Here is an 18,547-nt window from a genome sequence, read left to right as displayed (position 1 = left end):
TAATTATTTTCGGTGGTTTCCTGCTACCTCATTCATAGGCTAACAAGGGCTTTGGTCTACCTGCAGTCCCAGGAGGACTTTAAAAGTGTGAATTTTATGAACCGTGAACGGTAGCTCAATAGAGTACAGGAGATCCCACCCTCTACCCACACCTTATTTAGGTAAATATGTATGTATTTATCTACTTCTTTGTTTCCTGTTTGTTTAGCTCTCAAAGGAAATGTGATGAGTATGGCAGGATTTTTGGCTTTCTTCAGTCTCCAAACACAAGATTCGGGGTTCTCTTAAAAGTCATAACTCTATAGCTTTTTCTATGTTATGTACACTTAGTTCCGCATGTTCTATATTTATAATTTATTTCTTATCTGTACTGGCATATACCTTACACGACCTTAAAGAATTCATTTATTTACTTGTGCTTGCTTTTGTTACTTATTTTCCGTGGGATTACAAAATCACGCCTTCTTGTTCAGCCCCACTTGGTTGTATAACCGTTCACAAGAGGGACAGCTTTGGCTTTGCTCCTCCCAGACTAACCTGCACATGCATCCTTTGTTGGGTCAAGTCATCCACACCTTGCACCACCTCTCTCTCTTCAACCCTCCCCCAGTCTCTGAGCCTGGTACAGCTCTAAGAAATTTACCTTTGGGCAATACTCTCTTCCTTTTTCTAAGAAATCACCATGTTGGCTGCGTGCAGAAGACATCACCTGCTCTCCCAGGCCACTGTCTTTGCTGTGTTCCTTCCCTGGTCCCCCATCAGCTGGCAAACCACTGAAGAATCAAAAGCCCTCTCTACTGTCTTTATAGTTCTCTCTTTCTCCTAACTGTTCTCCACTCGTGGAATCTCGTCTATGCATGTTGCTGAATTGTGGAAACCACTACCTGCCAAGGTCAATTGGAATTACAACCCCCTGTGCTGGGGCCCGATTTGTCCCCCTCCAGCTCTGTCTCAGCTGCACGTGTACAAAGCATGCTTTCCATTCCATCTCACCCAGGTCATTGATAAAGATGTTAAACAATACTGGGCCCAGGTCCAACCACTGAACAACACCTGTTCTGTTACTCTGCGTATCACTGATCCATTGATAGCCACTCTCTGGGTAATGCTCGCCATGCATTTTCCCCCTGGCAAACTAGTATATATCTCCGGAAAACGTTCCTTGTTCAAGATGTTCAAAAGTGAGAAACAAGAACAAATGTGACATGGGTCAATATTTAATGGAATGTGAAATCATTTTCTATGTGAAAGAAAAGAACCATGAAGCTTCACTAATGTGTCTTGGGTGTAAGAGAAAATACAGCAATTAATCGTTATGTAAGGGAGTTGAGTTGAACAGCCCCGTATCTACACTCCACTTATTTTTTTTTTTTTTAAGATTTTATTTATTTATTCTACAGACAGAGAGACAGTGAGAACAGGAACACAAGCAAGGGGAGCGGGAGAGGGAGAAGCAGGCTTCCCGTGGAGCAGGGAGCCCGATGTGGGGCTCGATCCCAGGACCCTGGGATCATGACCTGAGCCGAAGGCAGACGCTTAATGCCTGAGCCACCCAGGCGCCCCTCTACACTCCACTTATTAACAAACCCTAACGCTTATTAACAGGTTGTTTGCAATGTGCGCATTATAATTAACTTCCAAGGACAGTGCAGAACCAATAGCTTTCACAACAGACTATTCATTTTTCCCTATGCCACGTTTTCCTGTTTGATATTGTTCTCCATCTAGCTGCTCATAATTCAAACATTTCTGACTCACTGACATCTTTCTAGTTTATGGTTTCTACCTTAAAATAAAACTAGACCCAAGCAGAACATGGAGCTAAGTTGAAGAGAGTCCGGTCCCAAGAGTGAGTTTGGCCTAAACAGCGTCATCTAGAATTTTATTTTTACTTTCCGATCGACCCTAAGAGTCACAGAGTGGGATGAGATCTGTCAAGTGGGTATTTTGTCTTTTCTCAAAGCCCTGCACTCCAAAGGTGCCTCAGCTTGCCCCCCCCAGAAGAGCCCCATCAGGTGTCTTCTGCACCCAGAACTGCGGCTGGGAGGGCCCCCCAGGAGGTGTCCAGCCCTGAGTCTATCCTGGAGGAGCCACTGATCGTGGCTGAGTGTGGGCTGCTGAGTCCCAGAGCAAGGCTCGAGTCCCAGCTCTGTCCCCACTACCGGTCTGAACGCAGTCAATGATTTAATGCCCTGTCTCCTCCTCTGTGAAATGGGGGTAAATCATTACTTCAGGAGGGGTTTTGAGGATTTTTAGTAAGTTAATATGTTTAAAAAATAAAATATCTGTCACATAGTAACCGGTCAGCTTAAGAATTCTAGAAGTCCATGGTACATGGACATCAGGGAAAGAACGGGTGAATTTCAGCTGAAGTCGAGGACTTAGTTAATGCATATACATACATACATAATACACTGCTAACAGCAGTGTTCTCGCTTGGATAGTGGTGCTGTTGTGATGTAACATGCTAACTACACAAGGACTCTCTGGGCCGTATTTGCAACTGATGCGTAAGTCTAAAATAATTTGAAAACGTTTCGGTTTTCACCTGGTTGGCTCAGTCAGTTAAGTCCGACTCTTGGTTTCAGCTCAGGTCCTGATCTCCCCGTTGTGGGGTGGAGCCTGGCGTCAGGCGCCATCCGCCTGCTCATGTGTGCTTTCCTTCTCTCTCAAACAAGTAAATAAATAAAATACAAAAAAATAATTCGAAAACATTTCAAAGTGTTATTTTTAAATGTAAAAAATATTAAAGTTCCTAGTGTTTTAAAACTGCATGGGGGGTGTAACTTATTCCTCCTTACTGCTCTGGATGCCTTCTTTACATTTTTATCATTTTAAACACACGCATTTCAGAGAGGTCTGCATGGGAGGTGAGGCCCGCACTGAGTTTGCTTTGCCCGCGGGCGGGTGATTGTGGCCGGGGCAGGGGCAGGTGAGGTGGAGTCTGGAGCTATGTGGGGAAGGGGAGGTGAGGCTGGGTCCTGCAAGCCCGGACACTTCTTCTTCTTCTTCTTTTTTTTTTTTTAATATTTTATTTATTTATTTGACAGCGAGAGAGGGAATACAAGCAGGGGGAGTGGGAGAGGGAGAAGCAGGCTTCCCGTGGAGCAGGGAGGACACCACCTGGAGATTTGGTTTTGTTTTGGTTTTAACTGCAGAGGATTCTGGCACCATTCCCTTCCCACGCCCTCTCACTCAGGAATGGGAAGGAACATAAGTGTGGTGGTGCACCCTGGAGCATGAGTCTCAGAATGCAGAAGCCAGAAGCAGCACCCAGTCATCGGGGCACATTGGCTGCATTGCAAACGCAGAGTCCAGGGGCATAGAGCAAAAGGCAAAGGATCTGCACTTGCAGGCGTCAGGGCAGTTTGCTCCTGGGATGCACATGTCCCGGCCCCTCCTGCTCTGCTCTTCTCTTCCCCCACACCTGGCCTCCGCATTTGTGCTTCTCCCTGCTCCCCGACTCAGGAGACCTGCGTTTTTAGCTGCCGCATCTCCTGCACTTTGACTCTATCTCTCAGCTAATTCTTTGGCTTCAAAACTCCATTTTCAAAAGGTTCACATGATTAGGCTTGTTCTCTCCAGAAACCAGCTTCCAGAACATGCTCCTGGCTCTGCAGATGGCTCCTGGGGTCAGACTCCGCACTGCCTGGGCTGACTTTGCCTGGGCACCTTTCATTCTTTGGGACAGCAGACATCAGCTTACTTTCTTCTGTCCTGTAAAATTAAAAAAAGGAACTTGTAGATTCATCCTGAAAGAGAATGTGTATCCCCAAGGTTACACCCACCTCCAGATCAAAAATACATGGCAAACGCCTGGTTCAGCGTGAGACGTTCCACGGGTCGCGGATCCAGCAACGATGCCCAGGCTGTTTTTGTGGGTCTGTAACCCTGAATCACCATTAGGGCCCCAGGAGGACCTTCCAGCTTCTCTGCAGCAGGATACGGATACTATCCCATTCACCTTTGTCTCTCCTTGCTTACTGCAGGTCCTGGAACAGGATGGGCATCGTGGCACATTTTTGTTGAACAAAATGAGAAGATGCCAGAAAAGAGTCTGTCCAGGTAGCATCTGAGTGCATGGCCAGGCAACGCAGCTGTATGAGCTCCAAGAAGGGCAGTCAGTCTGGGCACCTCAGGCAGCCTCATCCGGAGAAACACCTGGAAAGACAGTGTGAAGGCGTACCAGCGCAGGGACCAGACGTCCAGAAGAGACAGTGGGGATGACGAATTGAGTCCCATGAGTCAGAGCTGAAATATTTTCTCCCGAGTGTACTCTTGCTCTATTGGGTCCCCTCGGTCTCGGATAGGACAGCCACAGGACAGAGCAAATGGCCAGTGGGTTGACGTCACTGCGTCACTATGGGCTTCTCTCTTTGCTCTTAGCGGAGATACGAACAGTTCTGGAAGCTGGCTTCTGGAGAGGACAAGCCTAGTCTGTAAGCAGAGACTTCTGCCTCTCTCTCCCCAGGCATCTGTAGGACCATTAAAGCCAACTCACAGTTGGAAAAGAAAACCTCAGGCCCCAAAATGGTGTCACTTAGGTCAAGGCCCCAAGTCAGGAAGCCAAGACTGAAGACCTAACCCAACCACAGTTTCCACCCCCAGGAATGCAACGTTTAACCAGCCCACATGGAATTTCCAGGTCAATACTAGGAAATGTACTGATACGCCCCTTCTGTTCCCCTCAGGAAGGCAACCTTGCCTAAGCAGTGCATTCCTTGATGAAGAATGTCTTTCTTCTTCTCTTTTAATGCCCTCTCGCTGCCTTTAAAAACCTCTCTTTTGTGGAGCTCGCTGGAGCTCTCCTCTCCTTGCTAGGTGGGATGCTGCCAGATTCATGAATCATTTAATAAAGCCAATTATATCTTCAAATTTTTCAACTTTACTCAGTTGAATTTTGTTTTTTAGCAGTTGTCAGCCTAGTGCTTCCCAAAGCTGGCTCCCTCCCTCCCCACCCCCAGGTTCTTAGCTCCCACTCTCTGGAGCCACGAAGGATGGACCCTCCATAGGACCGAATGAGAGGTCTTAGAGGCAACAGTAGGTATCCTACAGAAAAGCATGTGTGCCCCTCACCCTGTGGCTGAAGCCCTTGGTATCTCTCCTCCGTAAAATACTTTCCCTGAGTCCCCATGGATACCCCTGAGATGTCAGCAGTGATCGATGTGCCCTGTAATTCAGAATTTTAATTCTGCTGTCTCCAGACCTGACGGTTTCCAACAGCGTCTTCTCCCATCTCCTGGGGTGTCTTGATCAAGTTGAGTAAATTCACTTAAGTTCCTAATTTGCTCAGTGTTTTATATTTAAATCAGGACTGGATGTTTGACTTTTACTTGCCTTTTCTGCATTAATTGAGATGATCATATGGTTTTTACTTTTTATTTTATTGACATGGTGAAACAAAACACACGATTAAATTTTGAACGTTAAAGAAACTTCTCATTCCTAAGATAAATCCACTTTGTCACTGTGTCTCATCACATTACATTTAAAAAACAACAACAACATATTATTGAAGTCAATTTGCTAAAGTTTTGCTAAGACTTTTTACATCTATGCTCATGAAGGGCATCGGTTATCCTTTTTTTAAATCCTCTTAAAATATTTTTCTCTGGTTGTGGCCTCAGTGAATGAGCTGGGGAACATTCCCTCCTCTTCCACTTTGTGGAGGAGTTTCTGTAGAGTTATTAATTCTTCCTTCAGTGTTTGTGAAACTCACCACTGAAACCATCTGGGCCTGGAAGAAGGCTTTTGTTTACAAATTCAAAGTCATTAACAGACTCTGGGAATTGTAGGCGATTTCTTTCTGAATGTGCTTTGGCAGTTTGTGTCTTTCATGAAATTTGTCCACTTTATCTAAGCTGTCAATTCTATTAGGATAACGTCCATGATGTTTTTATTTATTTCTTTTTTTTAAATTACTTTTTTTTTCTTTTAAGATTATTTATTTATTTATTTGACAGAGAGAGACACAGTGAGAGAGGGAACACAAGCAGGGGGAGTGGGAGAGGGAGAAGCAGGCCTCCCGCCGAGCAGGGAGCCCGATGCGGGGCTCGATCGCAGGACCCTGGGATCATGACCTGAGCCGAAGGCAGACGCTTAACGACTGAGCCACCCAGGCGCCCCTATTTATTTCTTAATATCTGTAGAATCTAGTGGTGTGACCTCTCTCATTCCAGGTGCCCATAATTTCTATCTTTTCTCTTGGTTTTCCTGATTAGCCTGTCTAGAGGTTTGGGCCAGTCTTACTGATCTCGAAGAGCCGATGTTTGGTTTCATTGATTTTTCTCTGAAGTTTGGCTGCATTCTATTTTATTTATTTCCTCTCTGCTCTTTATTATTTCATCTGCTTAGTTTGGATTTACTTTGCATTCCTTGCTCTAGTTTCTTAAAGTGGAAACTGAAGTCACCTCATGGAAACCTTGCTTCTTTCCTAATACAGTTCTTTACTGTTTTCTGTCCTCAGGCTGACCTACCAGCGTCCGACAGAATTTATACCATGTGTTTTCATTCTCATTCAATTCAAAACATTTTCTAATATCCGTTTTGACTTCTTATTTTACCTCTGGCTTATTTAGCTGTGTGGCATTTATTTTCCAAATATTTGGGGTTTTCCAGATATTGACTTTGTCGCTGGTTTCTGATTTACTTCTGTTGCGGTCACAGAACACACTTTGCATGATTTGAATCCTTTTATGTTTTTTGAGATCTGAATCCTTTTATGTTTTATGGTCCAGAATTTTTTTTTTCTTTTTTTTTTTGCCTTGAAGACTATCTCCTGTCCACTTGGAAAGAACACACATCCATCCTGCTGTCATTGGGGTAGAGTGCTCTCCTTGACTTGTGGTTAGAAGAACAATAAACTCCAAGGTAAGTGGAGGAAAGGCAGTAAGGAAATTTTCAACTTCAGCATGCTCCTCTCCTGGGTTCATAATGCCAGTCTATCTGAGCTGCATATTGCCCTGCAGATACGTCTGGTATAGTCCGCCCAGTGCTTTAAAGCGTCTAAATAATTTCAACATTTAAAAATTGGATTGGAGGGGTGCCTGCGTGGCTCAGTCAGTTGAGCTCCCGACTCTTGGTTTCCACTCAGGTCATGATCTCAGGGTCGTGAGATCGAGCCCCGTGTAGGGCTCTACACGAAGCACAGAGTCTGCTTGAGATTCTCTCTCCTTCTCCCTCTGCTCCTCCCCCTGCTCACATGCACTCTCCTCATAAATGAATGAATGAATGAATGAATGAATATCGGATTAGATTCCCTGCCAGGTTTCTAGCTCCCAGGACCTAAATAATCCCAGCCCCATGTGACAGGGCTAGGCATATCCAATCCTGCTGAAAATCCTGAGGGCAAAGTGGAGGCCAGGTTTATGAAGGGCCCTGAGTGTTACACACAGTGCTTAGATTTGACTTTTCTCAGGCAGTGGGAGCCAGTGAAGAATCTTCCGGGAGAGTGATGTCAGTTGGTAGCCTGGGGCAGGACTCGTGTCCAGTCAGGTCATTCTAAGGCAGTCTGAGCATTATAGGAGCTAGAAGAAGCCACTGGAGGCTGGCACTGTGGTCCAGGTGAGAAATTATGAGTGTTTGAAGCATTGGTCTGAGTGTCACGAAACTGCTGGGTCATTTTCTGGCCCCGTTGAAGGAAGAGGGAGGCGTGTTGCGCCTACTTCCTCTTAGGCATTAAGCACGTCTGTCAGGCTAAACTAGGTTGGTTCAAATGGCCTCTGGGGGTTTTCCTTGGCCCTAAAAACATCATTCCTCTGTTTATTCTCATCAGCTAGAGCTGCTAAGTGACCAAAACAATGAAGAGGGAATAAAGATTAAAGTCCAAAATTGGGGGCTGACTACTCTACACTTGAAACTCACAGGAGCGAGAAACAATCATGGACCAGCTCCTCAAGTTTCTGGAATCGACTCCCTATCACTTGGGAGTTTAGGCTTTTCCCATTTATTTGATCTCTCTTCCACGTAGAGTAACCACAGTGAAATACGCCAGTGCTTGTAACCATGTCGTCTGAGATGACAAACCTTTGAGCGTGCCAGTTTTCTGTGTGTGTCTTGGTAGTGGTTCTGAGACTGGAAATCTTACGGTCTCCATGGCCAGAGCACCCACAGACACTTTGCTTTGTTCCTAGTCCCTTGCAGCCTGGAGCACAGAGAGGCCATCTCTCTACGTGGGAAATGCACCTCCACTCTTCCGGGTTCTAGAGCTCAGGATATTGCCTGGGGAGCTTTCCCTGTATTCGCTTAAAACTCTCTAGAGAGATTATATTTTGGAAAAGGGAAATCCATCCCTTACTCTTTTCTCAACTCAACTACATGCGCTCTTGTGCAATACACACACTCACATACACATAGGCACACGTACACACACACACACGCATACACACACAGGCAAACACGTGTGTATGCACACATACATATACAGAAACACACATGCATGTGCCTGTACACACATGCACACGCACATTGGTACATGCGTGCAAATGCATATCCATAAACACATGTATACACATGTACACAAATGCACATGCATGTACACACACATACACACACACACACAGATTCCCTGCAAATAACCGGGGCAACCCACAAGACTCGACTCTCCATTGACAGGAAGAGACGCCCTGAGTTTTTCCTCTTCTGACTCATCTACCGATTTATACTTGCAGGCTAGTTATCCTCAGCCTACCTCTTACCCCGAAGATGATGTCACACAACGAAATGGAAAGATAGGACAGCCCACTGGCCCTGTTCAGTCCTTCCTTACCTATTTGTGGGCAAGATGTGCGTGTGTCAGGAAGTGAACTATGAAAACAGCAGAGTTCGTTTTGTGCAGCTTCCACAGCTCTGCTATGAAGGAAACGCACACGCACGTATGAGCCACAGAATACACGTGTGTCACATATGAGCCACGGAATACACGTGCATCACGTGCAAGCCACGGAATACACATGTGTCACGTGCGAGCCACGGAATACACACATGTCGTATGCATGAGCTCTCCCACAAATTAAATTCCACTCCCACTTAAAACTGACATTACACAATATAAAGCTAGTGCTAATATTCATGCTGACAGCTTAGCATTTTTGGTTTTTTTTTACTTAGGATGACCGGAAATGGCACGTAAAAACATTGTGGCAAGTTGAAAGACAGATGATGGAAAAAAAAGGGAAAGCTTTCTATTTTAGTACCTCTAGCTGCATCCTCACCCACCTGCCCTCCACCCAGCTTTCGAGCCAAAGACCTGCATTGTCATTTCCCCCTAGACTGCACGCTGCTGGGCCCTGGGAGCCTAAGGATGGTCTCTGGTGGAAGTGAAGGAAGTAGGAGGACATGAGGCAGGAAGACATGTCCTGTCACTGCTAATTCCCAGCTGGAGACAGACGCTAAATGAGCAGGCTGCTGCAGTCCCATTCCACTGCCTCTCCCTCTTAGTCTCTGGGGTCTCGCCACCACTTCTGGGCAGCTCTTCAGTCCCAGAGGCCCCCACCCTGCCCTGCTCCATCCCTAGATGAGAATGGCTGAGTTTTGCATCCACCTTGGACTAGTGTTGGGAGAGTAGGTCATGCCGCTCCATGTGACCTTGTGTGTCGGGGCCACCTGCCCCTCGTGTGGGTTTGCTGTTTCCTCCTCTACAGAGAGGGGGTGGCTGTCACAAAGGCCAAGTGGAAGCCCAGCCACCCAGAATCACACCCCCCTCATTCTTCCCAGGATCACTTGGTGCTTTCATGAGTTGTGAAAATATGGGTCAAGCAGGTCCCTTTGGCCCCAGAGGGGTGACCTTGTGAGAATGATTGTTCTCTGTGTGACTTCAACCCATTGTTTCACCCTGGTTGAAGCAGAGCTAGAGGTGGGGCCCTCCTGCTCTAGAGTCCAGGAATCCATCCTGTCCCCCAGGGCCCTGGGGTCTGGTATATGCCTGGCAGATGCCTGGGAGGTTGCTAGAAAGTACAAGCTTCCACTTCTACACAAGCTGGCAACAACCTGTCATACCACCGATGGGCTCTAGCCCCCACTGAGTAAGATCTGACCTGTTTATCCTACTTACTCTATGGGATTCTTGGATAAGCCACCAGGAGTGGGAGCCTCAAGATGGAGGAGTTGGCTTACTGCCAAGGAGGCATGTGATGGTCAAGTGACTAACTGGAAAAACAAAAGTAGTATGTACAGAGGTGTAAACATTCCAGAGGTTACATGCATGTGAGACATTTGTTAACTCGGGCAAATTTTTAACCTGGGGAGTGTGGGCGGGAGATAAGTCTGCACAATCCTGGCCTGTCCGTGTCGACACCTGCTGTGTCTGAGAACTGTCTCCGTGCTTGGGTTTTCATTCAATCAGGGAAAGAAAAGAAAAAATGGGATTGCAATATGGAACCCAATAGGCCTGCAGCATTCAAGGCTGATACTCCAGTCTGCGTTTTCACTTTAAGAAAACGCACGAGTCCCTGGCAAGGAGAAGAGTGATGTTCTTCCGCTGAGCACAGGAGAGAGGTGCACCAGGGAACCCTTGTCTGGGCAGCGGCATCTCCACTCAACCATGACCCTTCTGACTCGGTAGGCGATATGCAGCAGCTCTTGGGGAAAGTTGCCTATGTTTCTGTTGTTGGTGTGTGAAAAGTTTCCGGGTAAATAGTGAACCCTTGTCATAAAGACATGCATGGAAGCAGAGGCCTCCCTTCTGAAGTATCTTTCTAGAGAAAGCCAGAACCTAGACCAATATCTCTGTCATTATGAATCAGCAGATTCTCAAAAAACACTCCTGGAGAATATGTTTGTTATAGACCTGGGGTTTCCTAGGCTACAATAGCCTGAAAACAAGAATAATACACAACCAAGCATATGTGAGATATATACACATATGTAATAAAATAAAATAAAAATACGCAGCTTTAAGAAAAGGACACGATCATGCCATTTGGGACAACAGGGATGGACCTAGAGGGTATGATGCTAAGTGAAATAAATCAGACTGAGAAAGACAAATACCATATGATTTCACTTATATGTGGAATCTAAAAAAAAAAAAAAAGAATAAACAAACAAAAAGCAGAATCAGAAATATAAATTACAGAGAACAAACTGATGATTGATGATTGCCGGGGGAGGAGATCAGCAAAGTGGGTGAAGGGGAGTGGAAGATGCAGGCCTCCAGGTATGGAATGAATAAGTCACAGGAATAAAAGGCACAGCTTAAGGAATATAGTCAGTAAGACTGTAACAGTGATATATGGTGACAGATGGTAACTACAATTGGGGTGAACATAGCATCATGTACAAACTTGGTGAATCACTATGTCATACACCTGAAACTAGTGTGATGTTGTGTGTCAACCATACTCAAATAATAAAAGAAAAAATAATGCTCAACTAGCACCCAACATCAGATCACCTAAACATTTAGGGCAAATAGTAACAGAACTAAAAAGAGAAATAAACAGCAATACAATACGGTTGGGGACTTTAAAACCCCACTCTCAGCAATGGATAGCTCATCCACACAGAGAATCAAAAAGTAAAAGGTAGATTTAAACAACACTGTAGACCAAATGGCCATAACAAGCATACACGGAATATTCCATTCAACGGCTACAGAACTCCTATTCTTCTCAAGTACACACGGAACGTTCTCCGAGACGGACCACATGTTAAGTCCACAAAACCAGTCTCAACAAATTCAAGAAGATAGAAATTATATCAAATATCTTCTCTGACCCCAATGGAAATGGAAGCATAAATTCATAACAGAAGGAAAGCTAGAAGATTCACAAATACATGGAAATTAAACACATTCCTAAAGAACCGATGGATCAAAGGCTAGAGCCAAAGTGAAAATTAAAAAAGGATCTTGAGAAAAACGACAGTGGAAACACAATATACCAAAACTTCTAGGATGTAGCAAAAGAAGTGCTAACAGGGAAGTTTATCATGATAAATGCACACATCAAGGAAAATGAGAGATCTCAGGCAGACAGCTTCACTTTATACCACAAGGAACTAGGAAAAAAAAAAAAAAGCAAACTATGCCCAAAGTTAGTGGGAGAAAGGGAAATAATACAGATTAGAGCAGAAGTAAACAAAAAAGAGAAAAGGAAAACAATAGAAAAGATTAATAAAACCAAGAGTTGATCTTTTGAAAAGATAAGCAAAATTGACAAAACTTTAGCTAGACTCACCAAAAAGGAAAAAAAAAAAAAGGAAAGAAATAGAAAGGACTCAAAGTTATAAATGAAAGAAGAGACATTACAATTGACATAAGATCATAAGAGTCTGCCTTGAACAATTCTGCACCAGCAAATTGGACAACCTATGAAAAATGGATCCATTCCTAGAAACACCCAACCTACTGAGACTGTGTCATGAGGAAATAGAAAATCTGAACAGAACAATAATAAGTAAGGAGATGGAATCAGTAAGAAAAGACTAGACCAGACAGCTTCACCGGTGAATTCTACCAAACATTAAAAGAATTAACTCCAGTCCTTCTCAAACTCCTCCAAAAAAATCGAAGCAGAGGGAACACTCCCAAACTCACGTCATGAAGCCAACACTTCCCGATACCAAAGCCAGGTAAGAACACCACAGGAGAAGAAAACTGCAGGCCAATAGGCCTGATGAATATAGATGCAATAATTCTCAGCTGAAAACTAGTAAAGTAAATTCAATAGCACGTTAAAACGATCATACACCACGACCAGGTGGGATTTACTTCTGGGATGCAAGGATGGTTCAACATCTGCAGATCAATAAGTGTGAAACCTCACAGTGATAGGATGAAGGGTAAAAATCACATGATCTTTTCAATAGCTGCAAAAAGGGCATCTGACAAAACCCAACATCCATTCCTGATTAAAAACTCTCAACAAAGTGAATAGAGGAAACATAAAGGCCATGTAGGGCAAGCCCACAGGTAATGTCATCCTCAGTAGTGAAAGATGAAAGCATTTCCTCTACGATCAGGAGCAAGAGAAGGGTGCTCACCCTCACCACTCCTTTTCAACATAGTACGGAATTCTAGGCAGAGAAATTAGTCAAAAAAAAAAAAAAAAAGTGGGGCACCTGGCTGGCTCACTTGGTAAAGTGTGTGACTCTTGATCTCAGGGTTGGAGTTCCAGCCCCATGTTGGGTGTACAGATTACTTAAAAATAAAAATTAAATTAAAAAAATTAAAAAAGAAACAAAGGGTATCCACATTGGAAAGGATGAAGTAAAATTGTCTTTGTTTGCAGATGGCATGATCTTATATGCAGAAAACTCTGAAGACTCCACCAAAAAACTGTTAGAACTAATGAACAAATTCAATAAAGGGGCGGGATACAAAGTCAACCTACAAAAACAAGTTGTGTTTCTATACATGAACAACAAAACATCTGAACAAGAAACAAAGAAGACAATCCCATTTATAATAGCATCAAAAACAATAAAATACTTAGGAATAAATTTAAGCAAGGAGGTGAAAGGTATCTACACTGAAAGCAATAAGACACTGATGTAAGAAACTGAAGGACACAAATGGAAATTTTCCTGTGTGCATGGTTTGGAAGAAATAATATCATTAAAATGTTTATACTACCCAAAGTAATCTATAAATACCTATCAGTATTCCAATAGCATTTTTTACAGAAATAAAAAAAAAATGATCCTAAAATTTGTATGGAACCACAAAAGACCCTGGATGCCAAAGCCAGCCTGAGAAAGAAGAACAAAACTAGAGGTATCATGCTTCCTGACTTCAAACTACACCACAAACCAGTGGCAATCAAAACAGTATGGTATTGGCACAATTACAGACATGAAGATCAATAGAACAGAATCAGGAGCTCAGAAATAAACCCATGCGTATACAGTCAACTGATATTTGTCAAGGGAGCTGAGAATACTCAATGGAGAAAAGATAGTCTCTCTAATAAATGGTGCTGGGAAAACTGGATATTTACATATAAAAGAATGAAACTGGACCCCTGTCTTACACCAATCACAAAAATTAACTTGAAAAGAATTAAAAACTTGAATGTGAGACCTGGACCATAGAGCCCCTAGAATAAAACATAGGGAAAAGCTCCTTGACATTGGGCTTGACCATGACACAAAAAACACAGCAACAGAAGCAAAAATAAACAAAGTGGGACTACATCAAACTAAAAAGCTTCTGAATAACAAAAGAAACCATCAGCAAAATGAAAAGGCAACCTGCAGAACAGGAGAAGATATTTGCAAACCACATACCTGATTGATAAGGGATTAATATCCAAAACACATAAGAAACTCGTAAGACTCAATTGCAAACAAACACGCACACAAACAGAAACCAAATAACCCAATTTCTAAATGGACAAAGAACTTGAATAGACATTTTTTCAAAGGTGATATTTAAATAGCCCACAGGTACAAGAAAAAGTTGCTCAGCATCACTCATCATCAGGGAAATGCAAATCAAAACCACAATGAGATACCACCTCACACCTGTCAGAATGGCTAGTATCAAAAAGATAGGAGATAGTATGCGTGGGCGAGGATGTGGAGGAAAAGGACCCCTTGTGCACTGCCGGTGGGAATGCAAACTGTACAGCCACTCTGGAAAACAGTTTGGAGGGTTCTCAAAAAGTTAAAAATAGACCCGCCATATGATCCAGCAATTCCACTTCCGTATATATCTAAAGGAAATTAAATTCGCATCTTGCAGAGATAACTGCCCCATGTTCACTGCAGCATTATTTACAAGAGCCAAGACATGGAAACACCTAAGTGTCAATTAATGGATGAATGGGTAAAGAAAATGCGATATACATGTAGAGATATAGGTTTGCAATGGAATGTTATTCAGCCATAAAAAAAAGGCAATCCTGCCACGTGATACAGGATGGATGGACCTTGAGGGCGTTCTGCTGAGTGGAATAAGTCCGACAAAGACAAATGCTGTGCGTTCTCACTTACATGTGGAATCTAAAAAAACCAAGCTCATAGATACAGAACAGACTGGTCGTTGCCAGATGCTGGGTGGGGTGGGGGATGGGCAGCAAAATGGGTGAAGGTGGTCAAAAGGGAACACATTTCCAGTTATAAGATGAGTAAGTCCTGGGGATGTAATGTACGGCATGGTGACTACAGTTAACAGTGCTGGACTGTATATTTGAAAATCCCTGAGGGGAGCCTGGGTTGCTCAGTCGGTTGAGCGTCTGACTCTTGATTTTGACTCAGTTCACGATCTCAGAGTCCTGAGGTCTAGTCCCATGACAGGCTCCATGCTGCGCATGGAGTCTGCTTGAGATTCTCCCTCTCCCTCCCCCTCTCCCTGCCCCAGCTGGTGCTCTCACTCTTTCTCTAAAAAAAGAAAGGAAAATCCCTGAGAGTAGATCTCAAAAGTCTGCAGCACAAAACAAAACAGTTCTAACTCTGTGAGGTGACCAGTGTGTTAATTAACATTGGGGTGATCATTTCGCCACATAGACATACCCGAAATCATTATGTTGTGCACCTTAAATATACAATGCTATTCGTCAATCCTACCTCAATAAAGTGGGAAAATAACAAAATAAATAATGCCCAAAGACAGTAACAAATGAGAATGTTCCTGCCTCTATTCCTTTACCCTTCAGAAACTCCCAGCCGCTGACAGCTCTGGGAGTCTCCCAAGGGTGCCCTTACGCTGCATAGATTAGTACTCTTACGCACCCGGTGGCACCCCGAGCCCCTCCTGCGTCTCTCCGTCCCTCGCCGCTGCTGTTACCGTAGCTCACTTCTAACTACCATGTCCGCCATCAGTTGCCCCTGATGCTAGCTAGCTCCTTCCTTCCCTGTCCACAAAGCACTGTGGCTCAGGGGCACTGCCTCTTGGACCTGCCAGAACCAAAAGAATCCGCAGAGGTCTAGACCCAGTCACAATCTGGAGAGTGACACTGCATGAGGCTAAAAGCCCCCAGCCCTGCTGATAACAAAACCCTTGGTTCCTTGAGCTATTCCTCCACCCTTTACAATGAGCTCCTTCCGGGCAGTGTCTCAGCTCTTCCTGAGATGTGACCCCCTGGCAGATTACTGCTCTGTCCACCCCACATGCCCGGACTGGCCTGATGCCAAAGATAAACACAGAATAGGTGTCGGCTGAGATCCCTCCTAAATACTAAAAGTTTGGGAGTATAAGAACACAGAACCCTGTTTCTTCCTCTTTTTTCTCTTTGGGAAATATGGCCCATAAGCTCACTAAAAAGATGGGATTATCACTTTAGAAGGGAGGCACAACAAGCCACCAATATTCAAAACTATAAATCAGAAACTTGGAAATATCATTATATCTCATCGGCTGGATCCCCCACCCCACCCCGCTCTTGAACTATGTTAGAGAACAGAGTTTTAGCACGCAGGGCAGTACGAAAGGTAACATGCCATGCTGCTAATTCCAGCTTGGCTTTTTGGAATAACATCGGAATTGAAGGAAACTGAACAAGCGTGAAAAGATACGGTCATATGTTCTGAATCTTGAGCTGACTCCCAAACCAGGCAAGTTCTCAAAGGCAAAATCATTTATAAAGGCAGAACACCCAACAGCCCAGGTCAGAAAATCCTATTTGGTCAAAAATCCAAGGATGCAAGTTCTGAAGGGCTCGTATTTCCAGAAAACACGGCGAGGAATCCTAAACCCAGTTGCATAATCCTTGTGTGGGTTGACAGCGTAGGTGGAAAGTTACATAAATTCACAGGCTCAACGTCTCGGCAGAAAGGCGAAGAGAGGGTTCCTCTTCATAGCACATGATGGGAAAGCACAGCTCTTAGTGTGAGCTCAGCAGGAGAAAAGCTATGACAGCTGGTGGCTAAAATCAAAGCTTCCTGACGGAGTAGCCAGACCTACACATTCTCTCCATTCGCTGTTTGGCAGGGAGCGCGGGACACATTTGCTGACAAATCCTAAGTGCCGGAACTGCCTCTGTGTTGAATGGTTCACGGAAGAAACGGGTGCTGGGCACAGATGAAAGCAATTGTGTTTGCATAATGACCAAGAATATAAGGTCCCGGGTAATGTCTGGGCACAAGACCTTGCTCTGCGTAATCTTGGGCGATTTAGTTAATCTCCCCAACTCTTAGTTTTTCCATTGCTAAAATGGGGACAATAGAACCTTCTTCCGGGTTGCTTTAAACATCAAATGATTAGGGTTGTTAAGAGTTCAACACAGTGCTTGGCATCTAGTATTTGTCCTTAAATGTTAACAATATAGTTACTGATTTAGCCAACACCTATTGTCTGTCAAGTACACAAAGTTGGTTATTATGATTATTATTAAAGAGAGAGAAAGAAAAAGAGATGGATATTTCCTGGTATGCTGGAGGGTAATCCAAAGAAAGGAGCCAGGGATGGGGATGGGGGCTGATTTAGCCCACACACTTGTGATTTTGAGACCCAGCATATGCAAACCTTTCCCGGAGGTCCCAGCCGGGAACAGCCCAGAACCTACCACCTCATACCTGGTTCTGGCATGGTCCTATTCCCTCTCTCTCAGTTCCTATTCTGGTTCCTTCACTGCCAGAGGACTCTAGGTTTGGAGGCAGCAGGGTCCCGATACCCCTCCGTCCAGCCCCCGACAATAGTTTCAGAATTCCTGGGAATCCAAACCAGTCCTCTGCATTTCCTCCGAGGGTGCTACTATCTGACACCACTTTGTGGGTTCTGTCCCTTGGATTAATGTCTGATGGGTATTCAAATGGAATTAGCTTAGACAAGGAGCAAGAGGTGAAGCTATAACCAATTATTTTTTAAGAGGTCCTAATCAAAGAGTAAGGTGCCTGGTGAGAGGGCTGGAGTCTGAGGATAAGCTACCATTAGTTCCCAAATTTTTCTGTGCTTGACCCTATCCGTAAATTACCACTTTGGAAAAAACATAGTGTAATAATCATCAAAAGGATTAATTCTTTAAAATACATAATACACCTTTGAGGAAGCAATGGCTTCTTAGATATGACATGAAAGTACAAGCAACTTAAGAGAAAATAGATTAGTTGAACTTCCTCAAAGGTAAGAAATTTTGTGCTTCAAAACACGCCATTAAGAGTGTGAAAGAGTAACAATATGGGAGAAAATATTTGCAAATTATATATATGATAAGGGACCTATGCACAAAATACATAAAGAACTCTCAACTCAAAAATATACAGACCAGGGGCACCTGGGTGGCTCAGTCAGTTAAGCATCTGACTCCTGATTTCCCCTCAGGTCATGATCTCAGGGTCGTGAGATCGAGCCCCCATCAGGCTCCATGCTCGGTGGTGAGCCTGCTTGAGATTCTCTCTCCCTCTCCCTCTGCCCCTCTCCTCCTTCAGGTAAGTGCTCTCTCTCTGTCAAATAAATAAATAAATGAAATCATAAGCGTGTGAAAGAACAACTCACAGTATGGGGAAAAAATATTTGCAAAATCATATATATGATAAAGGACTTGTACACAGTATACATAAAAGAACTGAAAAATATAAAGATGAAGGACCTGATTTCCAAAATGGGCAAAAGACTTGAATCACATTTCTCCAAAGAAGGGACACAAAAAGTCAGGAAGCACGTGAAAAG

The sequence above is a fragment of the Halichoerus grypus genome, chromosome 12 (genome assembly GCF_964656455.1).
Source record: "Halichoerus grypus chromosome 12, mHalGry1.hap1.1, whole genome shotgun sequence".
Lineage (NCBI taxonomy): Eukaryota > Metazoa > Chordata > Mammalia > Carnivora > Phocidae > Halichoerus > Halichoerus grypus.
Note: the sequence above shows the minus strand (reverse complement) of the source record.